At 36.6% G+C, this 15,306-nt stretch overlaps 1 protein-coding gene across 3 annotated transcripts in view; it reads left to right on the forward strand.

The window, feature by feature from the left end:
- Nucleotides 1-15,306, forward strand: part of EFEMP1 (EGF containing fibulin extracellular matrix protein 1) — a 56,112-nt gene that overhangs the window by 23,990 nt on the left and 16,816 nt on the right. The window lies entirely within an intron of this gene.

A 15,306-nucleotide genomic window follows, 5' to 3' on the forward strand; every position in this document is an offset into this window, starting at 1 on the left:
GGATTTAGATCTCACTTCACTAAGTCGTGATACTGGTTTTTGGGTTTTTTTGGTTTTTTGTTTGTTTTTGTTTGTTTCTTCGTTTGTTTGTTTTTGAAGACCTACTCACAGTTAGAATTTTGCAAAGGTAAAACACTTGGTTTGTCCATTTATTGACCTAGTTAAGTTTCCATTCTGGAACACTTCATAAACAATAGTCATGCCTGTTATTTTCCTTCTCAAGAGTGGGGACTGCCGAAGATGATGTGTTAGTTGTCTGGATTTATTTTTTATTTTATATTGGATTTGGGAATAATAAGACAGGGGAAGAAAATTTTCACATTTGCTTTGTTGTTTACACTTTGGGAGGTGGCAGAAGACCATAATGTAAGCATCCTGAAGCTGGATCCCTAAACGTAACTTCAGAGTGAGATTATTCAACAAATCTGAGTTGAGTAACTACTGTACGCAAAGCACAGTCGGTGCTGAGGATAAAAGATAAAAAGTTACAGTACCTGCCCTCAGAGAGTGCGTAGTTTATGAGGAATTGGACAGTAATTACAATGTGGCATTTTGAGTCCCATTTTAGAGACTTCACAGAGAAGGTAACGCCAAGCCTCCGTCTTAGGAAGTTGTGGGAATGAGCCTTTGACCAACTGGGGGAGGGAAGGAGGGAAGGCAAAAGAATGTTCCATGCAGGAGGAATGGCATTTGCTAAGGTCATAAATAGAAGACAGAAGAAGGGGACAAGTGTCCTGCATGATTCACCGTGCAGCACATGAGGTTAGGCAGGACTCAAGTCACGAAGGCTTTGTTTGCATCGCAGGTTAAAAAGTTTCGATTTCGTCCTGAAGATGCTGGGAAATGACATAATCAGATTTCCTCTGCACCAAGTCAAAGATGCCCGATACCAATTTACTTCCTTATGTAAATCCAAATGAAGGCCACCCTCTTTGTTCACAGAAGTAAACACACCATTTGTTTTCAAAACTTATTTCTGAGTTCTCAATTTGTTAACCCAGTTAGGTAATTATACTGTAACTAATTAAGGTTGGTTTTATTCTCCGTTTATAACACTGCCTCAAAGGCATATTAAGTATGGATTTCATTCTAAAAATAACACAGCTCTGTTTGTAAGCTTAAATTTTTATGAAATATAATATGCTGAGGAAAATATCTTAGCTCAGGAAAGGCTAAAAATGTCAACACCAGCCTTAAAAATCCACTCTGCATTTAGTGCCTCATTCCTGGCCATTATGATTTTGTCCACACAGAATATAACTGTAACTCTTAGAGGATTTTTATGACTTGAGGTTTGTTCCACCTTAAAGTTTGTACTAAAACTTATTGGGAGACTAGCTTGAAAGTAAAACTGTAACCCAGCCTTTGCAGAAGCTACAAAAAGTTTTACACATTCTCTTTATTTGGCACAGCATTCCATAGTCCTATAAAAAATTTGTTGTAGTGGCAATATAATTGTATAAATACTATGGAAGCATTGAGTGTTATTTATTGTGTTTTGCCACTTTATAATGTAACAATCATAGAATTTATGTATCAAATCTAATGGCGAGCTAAATTGGTACCTTCAAGAAACTGAGGCTACAAAATTATATATAGGCCACTGATGTGGCCACTAGGGTTATCCAGTTGCTGGTTTCCTAATGGAAAATGCCAGAATTCAGTAGTCAGAGCAGAACTGTTTAGGACCCTGTGCCAGACCAAGTGCTAGGGTCACCCCTTTACCCTTAAAGTGGCTCTAGTTGAGGTGAGATGGGGAGCAGTCGTCCAAGACCTCCCCAAGGCAGTTGACTTTCCAGAGATTGCATGTTTGCTGCTACTCCTCTTTCTTAACAAAGATAATGTGTGGATACAGCTGTCCCAAAGATGAGTTGGACAAGCTGCTTTCTGTAGTGATCTTATATTGGACAAAAGGACCTGGGAAAAGCAGCATAAAGAAGGTGGGTGGGAGCTGGCCCTTGAAGGGGAATCTATTCTGTTAAGGCAGAGGGGTTGCAGAGAAGCTCACAGGCAAAGGCAGACAAGTGCCAACGTGTGTGTTGCATGGGGCAGCATGTAACCTGGCTGGTGTGGGGGGTCATATAAGATGGCATTGGTGAGTGGGAATCTAAGGACAAGACTAGCTTGTATAGGAAACCACCTGCTATGCCGCCATGAGGTTCAAACCAACCATACAGGACCTCCTGCATTTTATTGACATCTGCTTGCATAGTCACAAGATTAGCTGGCAGGTTGGAGTTCTGAGGCCCAGCCTCACTGAGGAGATGAGGATGGCAGAGGCAGCCCTGCTGAGCTCCTGGGGCTGGGGGGTGGGGAACACTGGAGAGCCACAGTGCTGGGCCAGAGAAACAGCACTCACAAACCATTGCTGAAGTTGCAGTGCCCAAGGCCTACACATCCGTCGGAGATGGTCCTCACACTACCTTCAATGTGGTAGCAGTCAGAGCTCTCAAGTTAGAAGAATGATCTATTCAATTAGGGTGAAATTGAGAAACGGCAAATGCAAAGTCAAATATTTAAATAGGAAGGAGTCAGAAAGGCAAGATGGAGACAGGCAGGCTAAGAAGATGACAGAGAAGGAAATCAGTGTAACCAACCTGCAGATTTGTCATACTGTCACCATAAGCATAGTGTTTTTCCTTAGGCTTTAAATTATTTCTTGTAGATTTTCTTTGTTATACCCTTAAGAAGGGAACAAGAGACTATCATATTCACATATATAATTCACCTATTGCTATAAGGAAAGCAGTTGGAGAAAGTCATTTGGTGTTCGAAGAAACCAAAACTAATTTTCAAAAAGAATATTTTTTTAATATGCCATGGTTTTACTATGTTACTAGCATAGCATTAAAAAAAAAAAACAAAAATTGACTCCAAATCAAACTGTCCTGTGTGATAAGATTGAATGAATGCTTTGTTAACTACTAGTGATATAGATTACCATTATGGTCTATAGAAACTCCTGGGACTTGCTCATTTGAGAAGCCAAGCAAGCATCTGGTGTTTTCATCTTAGCGTCTTAACTCTGAGCTTTGTCCTTATGAGCAAACAATCAGAAATATTTGTCCTGACTTTCCATGCAGTTATTTCCACTGCATTTGAAAATATTCCCCATGTGTTCTCTGGTTCTGATGTATAATTTCATCACTGCCTGAAACACAATGACCATACTGTCCCTGACATAGTTAATATAATAAAAACTGCTGCTGAAATTTATATTTTCATCACTTTTTCATCGCTATAATGTGTTCACACAAAAATTCTGTCTCCAAGGTTCTAATTAGAGGTCTAATTAAAGGTATGCTTACTAAGTAGCCGAAGTTCTTATAACCATTAACACTCCATTGCTGCGAAAGGGTCCTATAGCCTTTAACTGTCCTTTTATATCACAACATATTATGAAAAGCAAAAGATCTTAGATTCTCTTGTTTTGCCAGATCCCTTTTATTTGAATACTTGCAGTTTCTCTAATGAGAAGTGACCTTAAGAAAGAAAGGCTGATTTGCCTGTTCTTGAATCCATTCATCTGGAATATGCCAAAGGAAGGAAAGTCATTCAATATGGTGTTCTTTCTAATTGGATTTCAGTCATGAGGGACCACCTTCAAAATCTGACACTGAGCAAGGAAATGAAGATAGGATGTGTAATTATATGCAAGGACATAGAAAATTCTGTTAAAAGCCCTGATTTTCTGCAGCTTTCTTGCTTCCTTCCTTCTGTATATAATAGAAGTACCAATCTGAAATACACCAACTGTAGTCATTTCACAATCTTCAATACAATTTAAGAAACACTTAGTGTCAACCAGGTACTATTTGGGGTGTGTATTAGTTCAGTCAGTCTTCACAATAACATTATGAAATGGGTATTATCCCTACTTGACAGATGTGCTGGAGAGCCTTGGAAAGGTTAAATAATTTTCCCCAGACACATAAGTAAAATGTGGTGATGCTTGAATTTGAACTGAGACCTATTTGACTCTAAAACCCATGATCTTAACCACTCTTTTGTCTCAATCATATTTCATATCTTCCTGTCAGTGAGTTGCATAAGAAAATATTTTATTCTGTGGTTCTCAGACTTTCTCAAAAGATCAACAAGTCCTCTCATAAACTCTAATTCCTGGTATGATAAATTCCTGGTATAATAAGGCTAGAAAAAAAAAAGCTAGCATAAGCAACTAAAGAAAGATACAATCTCCCATAAAATTATTTAGAACTTAAAAAGACTATACAGTGAGAAAATAGTGTGATTGTTCTCCTTCTTAAAGCCATAGAAAGAGATCCATAGTTGAAGGTCACTGACAGAGGGCCGCCTTACACCTATCTGGCAGCCTCACAGTCACGCACAGCATGTGGCTGAAGCCAAAGGTTTGCATTTAAAGGTTTCCACAAACAAATTATTGCATTTCTAAGGAAAAATAATTCTAGGCTAATTTTTAAATTAACAATATGAATTGCTCAATTTTTCCATTTTCTTCTAAAACGAAAACTTGGACTGTGATAGGCTCCACGGATGTGCTTCATGCAGTAACCATTTTAAGTATATATAACAGATCTAAGAATGTAGTCCTTTTTTTCATCTGTGTTTATTCATGCCAAGAAATTCTCTTAAAGACTGCCTTAGTTTGGCATCTACCTTTAACACATCAATTGCACAGCTGGCACGGGTCCATCTCCCTTTGTACTCCACAGGCATAGAAACTGTGTACAGGGCATGTTTCCCTGTGAGATTTTTTTCTTCAGAGTTTATGCTGCTAAACAGGCATTAAGCTACTCTAAATTCCTGACAGGTATGTAGCTTTACAAGTACACAGCAGTGCATTTAAACATTGAGGAGAACTTTCTATTCATCTCACTCTGCTAACAGAGCCATTCAATCCTATTCAAAAGATGAGTCCACTTTAGACCCTCCTTTGATTCTGCACAGTAGAAAGAGGGAGAAGTCACTGCTGAAAAATGAAAAAGAAGGGAAGAAGGTATAGAGACCGATGATTATAGCCCCCAAAAAGCGAGAGCATGTTATTCAGGTTTCCCAGGATTCGTTTTCAGTTAGAGAGGGAAGAAGAGATAAGAGCTGAACAATGAATACTTTTTATAATAGCATTAAGGAATTCAGCAAAGTGAGCTGAATTTCAGAGTCTTAAAACTAAAAGAGACCTTAGAGAATCGGTCCAAATTTATTTATGTCCCCAATAGAAATAGAAGGTAAAATGCCCACAAATTTATTTAAAGTCCAAAGACTATTTTATGCATTAGCTTTGAGAAGCATTCAGAATTGAAACCCTCTCAGGGTCGTACTTTTATGGAACCGTGTTTTCTTTTTTCCTCTTTGCCTTCAGGTATTCCTCAAACTAATACTGAGGTGTTATTTCAATGCTATTGCTTCACAATACTGAAAGTGTTTTAACACAGAAAGGTGGGGAAAATCCCACAGCTTATGTATATCAAACACAATTTATCAGCAAATTAAACTCAAGTATGCATGACAATTCGTGAATAACTTAGGGAAAATGCTAACTATAGTGTTGATTTGGAACAAAACCAAGAAGTCAAATCTCACTTGGTTTAATGGTATGTTAAAGATTTGGGCACAAGTTGATAGTTGCTCACATTTAACATTTTTATCGCTGAATAATCTTGTGTCTTAATATGATGAAGGCTGCAGAGTCTTCCTGAAAAATTCTTAAAACAGGACAAAGAATAATAAGTCTAGGATTTCTTAACTATTTCCTTGCTCAAGGAAGAGGGAGGGAATAAATAATCACTTAAGAAGAGCTCTTTCCTTGCTATACTTTATCATCAAGCAAGTTTTTCAGATGTTAGAGGATACATTATAAAGGTATAAAAAGTAAGCTTCACAACTATAAAAAGATATATGTGTATGCACTCGGTGTCAAATGAGAAAAAGTACAGATTTCAATTTTGTTGAATCCTCACAGCTTTCCATATTAGGGAGGTGGCAGCATCTCTTTTTCAATTTTGTTTTATGAACTTTTTCAAACTTAACTGTACAATACCATGAACGTTGAATACACACTATCCAGATACAAAAGTTGTTAATATTCTGCCATATTTGCTTGCAGCACTTTAACACCATTTTTAAACACAAATGACTAGTCAAATCCTCCACCCACTGCTGGGATCCACATTGCACCATATGCACATTTGCAGTGATAGGAACCTCATCACATCCTAATATATTAAAATGTCCAGTGACCACAACATTTTTTTCTTACTCTGAACTGAAATCTGCCTTCCTTGAATTTCTACCAAATTTATTCTAGTTTTGTCCTTTGGAAAGACGTGGTCAAGATCGTTTCCTTCTTTTCTTGCTTAGCAGCCCTCAAAACTCTAAAGTCGACTCTCATAGGGGATCATCTCAGATATGAATCTCATCTGCATATGCTTCTCTTGTAAATTGAGTATAGTGGGGGAAAAGTCAAGAATGATGTAAGGAAAAAGGAGGGGCTGTAGGCCTACTTATGGGCTGGCATTTTTTACCCACAGGTTTTGATATGTAATATTTGCATTTTTACTGTTTGAAGAAGTCTCAAATTTCAATTTTATCTTCTTCAAGCCATAAGTTGTTCTGTAGTATGTGCCTTCTTTTCCAAAATAAGGGGATTTTTCTAGTTTTGTTGTAACTGTTGTTTCTATCTTATCTACATTGTAGTTAGAGAATAAAATTCTGTACATTGCAATTTCTGAAATTTATTTAAACTTGCCTTAAGGCCAGTACATAATCGTTTAATTTTTATGTTCCCTCAATACTTGAAACAGTTATGTATTTATTCTGTGCAGTGTTCTATATATGCTAATCAGTTCAGTTTTTAATCATTATTTATATTTTCTATTCATTTCTGAATATGTATGCCTATTCTTTTAGTTACTGAGAGAAGTATGTTACATCTCTTAATATAATTATGTTTATGCATTATTCCCTTTAGTTTTATCCTTTTTCGTTTTATCTATATTGAAGCCAAGTGATTGAGTGTAGTAAAATTTATAATTTCTATATTATCCTGGGATCTAAAATTTTTATCGTTACATAGTGTTACTTTTTATTCACTACTAATCTTTTTTTCCCTTAAAGTCAACTTTGTCTGATATTAATATTGCAAAGCCAAAGGTCTTTAGTTTAGCGTTCACGTGGTATATTTTCAATCCTTTTTCTTTAATCTATCTGTGTCCTTATATTTAAATTATGTCTCTTAAAACAGCATATATGGCTTCTGTTTTTTTAATCAACCTGAGAATTTGGGGTTTTAGTAAGAGCATTTGATCCACTTACATTTAATGTAACTATTGATATGTTTAGGTTTAAACTACCATTTTAGTATTTGCCTTCTATTAGGCATGTTTTAGTTTCCTTTTCTTTCTTCCATTCTCTCTAAAATGCTGAAGTATTTTGTATTATTTTAGTTTCCCATATTACCTTTGTAGTTTTATACTCTTTTACTATTTCTTTAGAGCTTTCCCTTGGGATTAATTTAATGAGTATCCCTGACTTACTAAAATCTAAAATAAATTAGTAGTTTTTACCTCTTCCCAAACAATGCAAGGACCTTGAACTACTTAAACTCCATTCACCCTGCTGCCAATTTATATGCTACTATTCTCATTTTCATTCTACATATTTTATAAATCCTAAAAGATCTGGCTATTATTGTTTTATATATTCAATATTCATTTAGATTTACCTACATACTTATGCTTTCATTGCTTTTCATTGTGCTGGAATTTTGAATCAAAAAGAGAAAAGAAAAAAGGTATTTAGTGCAAATTTGGTGAGTCACACATACACATACAGATACATTCATCCTACCTTTCTGCTCCATTTGGAATTCAGAAAACCATAAGGGCCCAGAGGCCTATGGGGAAACACTGTACAGAAACATCATAAGTAAGCTGTAATGAACTGGGTAGGAAAATACACACAAGAAGGTAACGTGCTCTGAAGGGCAAGAGGCACAAAGATATGCTTTATTTCAAAAACCTTAGGCAGTTAGTGATTTGCAGAAGTGCTGCCAAATTACACTCAGCAAATTTAGTAGTATGCCTCAATTTAGTGGGCACAAAAGCTGTCTATTGTTGAATGAACAACAAGTACAATGTAATTGGTTTCATGCAATTAGGAGGTCACCAAGCCCTGCTTGTTACAATTGGCATTGCCATAGCCAGGGGCTTATGTGACCTCAAGTGATGATTGGCCTGAGGGAGTAAGCCAGGAATGTGTATGCTTTGGGCTAAGGAGACTGACTAATCTGGCTGTAAGGATTGGGGGAAAGAAGCCAAGAAACAGATCACAGTACTCAGGCAGGGCATGGTGGACTCAGTTGAGTGTAGTCAGTCTCCATTCATCACTGTCCAGGGGTTTGATCTGGAGCTGGGGATGTGAGGGGGTGAGAGGGGTAAGGTGAAATGATAGAGCTCCAGGAAAACACAATTGAAATGTCAGTGCATAAGCATCTCACGATAAGGTGGGATCATAATTCCTCTGAAGGCCATCCAGTTAGAATCAGGCCCCCAGCTTGTGGGGGTTGGACTTGAACTTTCACACGGAGGTCTTTAATTCCTGGTACTGAGCCACCCTGAAACAAAGACTGATGGTGCTGCTTGCTTCAAAATACAGTTTTATCTCCACAAGTTTTGCAGATTGATGATTGGTTATAATATCATCCCAAATACCAGGTTCATCTTTTCCCAAACATTTGAATAATTAAGAAAAAAAGTGGGGGGAGGTTAGCTGGCTGTGACAGAGATGCCAGAGAACATCCCTGACAATTAATTATTTGTCAGTGGAAAATGTTTTTTCTTTAAGATTCTAAAAGCAGTAAACTTCACTTAGCCAGTGTGTGAAAAGACCTGAAGGATGAGAATTAAGGCCTTCGTTCCCTGGCTCTTTCTCCTGTTTTAGCCTACGACCGATTCGTTCATTTGGTCTGTGCCGAGTACAGATGAGTCATGAGTTGATTGTTCACACACATGAGTTGGTTTTCTCCCCCACGTTCATGAACCCTATGTCTAACCTCATCCAATCATCTTGCAAATGAATACCACTAGCCACAGAGGATACTAGGTAGGAGAGGGTCGATTTGCAGGGTAAATCCATCATCTTTGCTGGAAAAGCAACTCCAAGTACATGTAGCATTTTTCCATATGGGAACAGCGTATTTCAAGGTTCTGATAGAACACAGTGCAATGCCAAGGACTTCCAGGACACTTGATTTGCCACTTCACTTTCTAAAACAAAAATATGAACTATCAAGACTGATATTTGTTGATTTTGGTGATATTTTTGTTGATCATTTAAAGCACACCAAATTATTAACAATCTGTTTTGCCAGAACAGATAAGAATCTAGAACTATAAATCTGCCGCTGGCCATGGATGAAGACAGTCCTTTTTTGTTACTTAATATCAGTATTTATTTTTTCCACTAGAACTGCTTAGCTTGGGTGAATTCTGGTTGATAATTTCAGAAGGGTGAAATGCTAACTAGAACTGGGCATTTGGCCCAGATAAATCTGATTCCAGTACTATGAAAGAAGCAGCAAGGGAAATAGAAAGTCTTTGACAAAAATTGTTGATAATTGGCTAAGGACTGGGGAGGGAAACAGAAGACTTGGAGAGTTATGAATGTTATTTCAACATAGAAGAAAGACGCAAGGAAAGAATCAAGATGCTACAGACTAAGGACCCTCTCTTTAACTCTAAGAAAAATTATATATATATATATATATATATATATATATATATATATATATATATATCTACAATAAAACTGTTACCCAGAACTTTTAGGTTTGGATAAGTCTTTCTGGAATAAGTCTTTCTGGAAACCTAAAATGCACAGGCAAAATGGAAATTTTGGGTTTGAATTTCTGCTCTGTATGACCTTAGTCAGGTTACCTCACCAATCTACATTTCAGTGACATCCACCTGCTTCACCCATAAACTGTGGATGACGTGACCACTTATTCCACAGGGCGATTAACAAGATTAAACCAGAGGCCTGTAGATCTGATTTCCTAATCAAATAATGTGTGTTTAAAGATTGCCAAGCATTTACCAATTTTTACACCAATTAATTTTAGAATTTTAACAGATGTGTATAGGGAGTTATATAAAATATTACACACCTTCTTAATCAGATTTCAATCAGCATAATGCAATGTCTTGATTACTCAGGTTATTGTTATCAGTAGCCTTTAATGGATGAGGCAGCAAGAAGACAGCAATGCCCTCAGCTCTTGTTGAGATAGTTCCTACCTTCCAGGATTATATTGAAAACTAGGTTGAATACCCCAAATAACTATAAGATCTTCACCCATTGAATCCCTTCTGTTTAAAAAGTTTCACAGAGTAAATAAAAAGAGTACTTTGTTAGGTATTAATTTATTGTCTTGTCACTAAAAAGGATTAGGACCAATCACTCGAAGCAGATGGATGTCTCTCTAAATCATTAAGACTATGAAGGGGGAGGGCGGGAAAAGGAAAGAAAGAGGCCAGGAGTAGAGAAACCCCTCTTTACAACAAACATGAAGGCTTGACCTTTTCTCCCTTACTTTACTCCATTTATGAGGTTAAATCAGCATGGTTGGGGAAAATATAACAAAATTTTAAATCCACACAGATCAATAAAGAGCAGCAATTGGAATCCAACTACTACATTTGCTTTAACCACAGGAGTTCAAGGGACAGCACCGTCAAATAATATTTACAGAGTATACACAGTGTCCCACACAGACTAGTAAAGACATGGTTATTTTACTCTAAGCGTTTACAGTCTGGAAACAAAAAGATATATTTTGAAGATTCTGAATTTCTTTTTTTTATTCTGCACTATCATTAGGGATAGACAGTGTGTTTTACAGACGGAGAAGCAGAGAGAGAGAAAAAAATTGATACCGTGGCCCAAGATCATACAGGCAGTGACAGAATCAAAATCATTGCAATCCCCTTCCTCATATTTCAGTGCATTCTCACAACTGGTCGATGGTATCTTATTCCAAAGTAGTTCTGAATTATTTCTTAAACCTAAAGCAGCACAACATTTAAAAAGTCTAAGTGGTCATCTACGGCATTTAAGATACAGAAAATGTTTGCCCATGAAAACACACTGAAGTGACTCCATGTCGTGGTAAGTTATCAAATTATGGAAAGAACATTGCACAGATTAAAATGTTGCATAAGAGAGAGGAAGCGGCATGAGTCAGGGGTTTGGGAAATATGAGTCAGGCTGAAGGGAAGGAGCCAAAACCATAGAGAATTAAGGGCCTGAGCAGGGACTTACTGGATGTTCACACAGTTGCCTCCATTAGCTTTGAGAGAAAACTGAGTATGCAGTTGCATAGACTGGGGGTCAGCGTGGCAAAGAGGCTGGGAGCACGAGCTGAGTAAAGATCAGACGGGATTGTTTAAAGCAGCAATGGGGCCAAAGTCAGCAAGAGAGGGACTTGCAATAGTATAAATCACTAGGAGGGAGAACACGGGCACATTTTTGAAAAATGAGGGAATCGCCAAATATTGCCATTAGCTATTCTTAATGCATTAGACTGATGAAATGTGAGTTGATTTACATGTTGTGATAAGTTAGGAAGCACACTCTATTATTCTGTTCTTTGATAATGTTTACATTAGGCTATGTCTACATAGTTCAGAGCTGCTCCCTGTAGTGTTAACCCAAACTCTAATCCCAGAATTTTTTAAGGCCCAGAATTTTGCTCCTGACTTGAACTACCATTTTAGAGCACCTTCAACCAGGCACTGCACCAGGCTTCACTCACATAGCCCCTTTAGCTACGCAGACTCCAGCGGTCAGCCATTCAACCACTTCTGTCTTGTCAGTGTTTTCTAAAGTAACTTGCCTTCTGCCTCGAAATAACCTCCTATTTCTGTCAATCCATGTATCTCATCTTCTTCAAAGGGCTGCTCAAAATGCACCTATCCCAGCAAACCTTCCATAGCCACCCACCTCTGATGTTGACTTATTCTTCTTAGCTTCCACGCTTCTCAACACCCATGCTTTACATCCATTTCCATTTGCTGACCTCTTGCTGATTTTGCTGTTTTTCTCACATCTTGCCTGTTAACCTGCCTTGTAAATGTTTAGTTCCTTGAGATGAAACATCGATCCTTTCCTTAAACATCAGTTCTCAGCAATCGTGATTCATTCATCTATTTATTTAACAAATATTTATTGAAAATCCACCATGTTTCATGCATTCTGCTTAGGTGCTAGGAATACGGGAGAGAAAAGTAAAACATAGACCACTTCCTCAAAGAGCGTGGGGTCCAGGGTACGGGAATGTGTCCACGGATGGCTAAGAACCTAGTGAGCTTACCTGTCAAGGATTAATTTTAGATAGTTTAAAAACAAAACAAAAACTCTTCTCCCCAGAGTACTTCTTTCTTAGATAATCAGGAAAATCATGAGTGACCTGAGCAGTTTCCCTTATAAATACAGCATTGCTTTTTCACCACTATAGATACTCTCACCACAGAGGGCTTTCATAAACAGGTACCCCTGTGCAGGAACGGATATTTTGCTTTCAGCTTCTGTCATAGATGTATATTTTAGTCATTTTCTTATCACATTCAACTTTCTGATATTTAAGACCAATAGAAATGCATGCAAGTAGAAAAGAAGCATAAGAGTTTAACAATGTATAATGATTCTTATATTACTTTGTATATTCTTTTATGACTTTTTCATATGACTTATATGTTTTGTGAATAAGCAATAACAGGATCTCAAAGTACAACTTTCAAAATAATAAAATGGTATTATTTAAATAAACTAGTAAATTGACAGTATAATTGAAGATAGTTCAAAGAAATCCGTCTCTCTCTATATATATATATATATTCTCTATATATATATATATTCTATATATATATATTCTTAATATATAAAAGAATATATATATTTTATTAAATATATATGTAACTCACCTCATATTTATATATATATATATATATATATATATATATATATATATATATATACGTCCTTCAGCATTAGATAACCTGCTAAGAGCAAAGGAAAGGATAACTATTCTAAACTCGACTCAGAGAAGCCATAAATGAAAATGTAGTCATTTAGCGTACTAGCAGATCCAGTTCACGGTATACGACAAAGCATCATGCCCAAGACTCCTTTGGAATAACTTCTCAAAGGGGATTTCAGGCAACTGTGTTTCATTGAATTTCAGGAGGTTTCCCCTCTGAAACAATTAAAATAAAAGTGAATCCAACTAAGTAGAAAATGTATGAAAAATATCATCGGGTGAGGCGAGTCCAATTGCGGTTTTGTTTGTTTTTTGATAGAGAAAGGAAAAGAATATACTAGTACTGGAGGCTGTGGTATTTTACTTGGTGTTTTCTGTTGGTGTTGTTTTTATTAAATTATTTTAACTTACCTCATATTTTTATTAAATAATCCTTCTCAGAAGGTAAATGGATCTGTTCTTAGAAAAGAGTAGGTCCAGGCAGCAGGTTTTTTTATGTTTAAAACCTATTTAATGATATACGAATTCCACTGGAAATGTTAACCTATTTATCAAAGAGACTTAGAACTGAATGACCAGAAAATAGGAAGGCAGTCGTAGAACATCAGGAATGCGATGGCGTGGTTTGCAGAGAGGTATCTCAGAAAGAAGCCCCAGTCACTAGTGAGGCCTCCTTTAGAAAATGCAGCAGCCACCCTGAGCCCTTGATCTTCGGCCAGCACTTACCGAGGAAACTTGCCACATCTGAATCTCACGTTGCAGTATCTCTCAGGGCTGTTATCACTGCAAATGCTGGCAAATGTTCTTGACATAAAATAATAGGAATTCTGCTGTCATTTCTGCATTAGCAAGTCATAAAGCTCCAAAGAAACCTCAGTAGAAATGTTTTCATCAAGTACATATGAGAAAATAATAAAAGACACAAAAAAGAATGGATATTTTCAAAGCAAGATTGCTGCACCTTTACATAGTACCTAAAAAGGACAGAATTATAATAACTGATTTAAAAATAAAAATAATAATAATAAATTTCAAAACAAAAATTTAAAAAATAAAAATAAATCCACCAAACTTTAAAAACCAGGTTCAAAGAACTGTGTAAGCAGATACTTTAATAGGTTATTATCCAATAAACAGCCATACATCCCTCGAGTATTTTTCAGCTCTACTCCCTCTTTCTTTTGGAAAGAATCTCCCTTATCACTTCCACACCCAGCTACTCAAAGCCTGTATCTGAGGACAACCCTCTTACAACCTGAACTTCCTCTATTATTTTACTGGGTAGTGTAAGTGCAGTAATTCTCCTTGGAAATGTAAGAAAGATGCATGGCAACATTCTGAGCTTGGGTAGGAATTGAGGAATAAACTTTAATTAACTGATGGTTCATTTTTTTATTAGCGATTCTTGGCCCATTTCTTCCAAAGCACCACCCTGGGCCTACCACAGAGATGTTCTGGACTGCCTTAGCTTGTCACAGTTTTTATGCTAAATTTGTCATCAAGGAATTTCAAGGCTATATTTTTTAATGAAGCTTAAGAGTCTTAAGTTGTTGAGGAACACCAAAATCACTTAATCCTTTCATTTGTGCTATATTTAACTTCATAATATGAGAGCTCTGAACGAATGCAAAGTGATGTAGATAAGGCAAAATTAAATTTCACTTATAAATTACTGTGTAATATAAATGTACGCACACAGATTCACATCACATTTTGACCCTAAAGAAATTTATTATAACAAGTTCATTATATTTTGACAGAGCATTTCTTACTTTTCTAGAACTGCAATCTACTGGTACCTATTCCTTAAGGCACCTTTAGTATATTATTCCCAAAATTGAAATGCTTTGGGAAAACATGTATTTTACACTACACCAGCCTATCTCTCCTAAAGGAGTATTAACAATTTCAATCCTTTGCATTTTGAAATTTGCAATAAAAGGTTTATACAGTTATGTTACCCTAAAGTTCGAACACACACACACACACACACACACCAACAACAATAACAACAACAACAGGTAATGTATAATATTAAAATTTGGTTTATACCCTGTTATTGAGCAGATTTGAGAGAGTTGTCAACAAATTATCTCAAATGCAATGTAGTGGGTAGAAAAAACAAGTATCATACAATTTGTTTACATTTTAAAACACACAAAACAATACTGTATATTCTAATGGGTGTATCTTTGTATAGCAAAAGTATACAAACATCTCAAAGAAGGATTCACACCTACAAAGACAGTGGTAGGTGGATGGGTAAAGGGATGAGGACGAAGCTTCAGATA

Source organism: Rhinolophus ferrumequinum, chromosome 13 (assembly GCF_004115265.2).
Source record: "Rhinolophus ferrumequinum isolate MPI-CBG mRhiFer1 chromosome 13, mRhiFer1_v1.p, whole genome shotgun sequence".
Lineage (NCBI taxonomy): Eukaryota > Metazoa > Chordata > Mammalia > Chiroptera > Rhinolophidae > Rhinolophus > Rhinolophus ferrumequinum.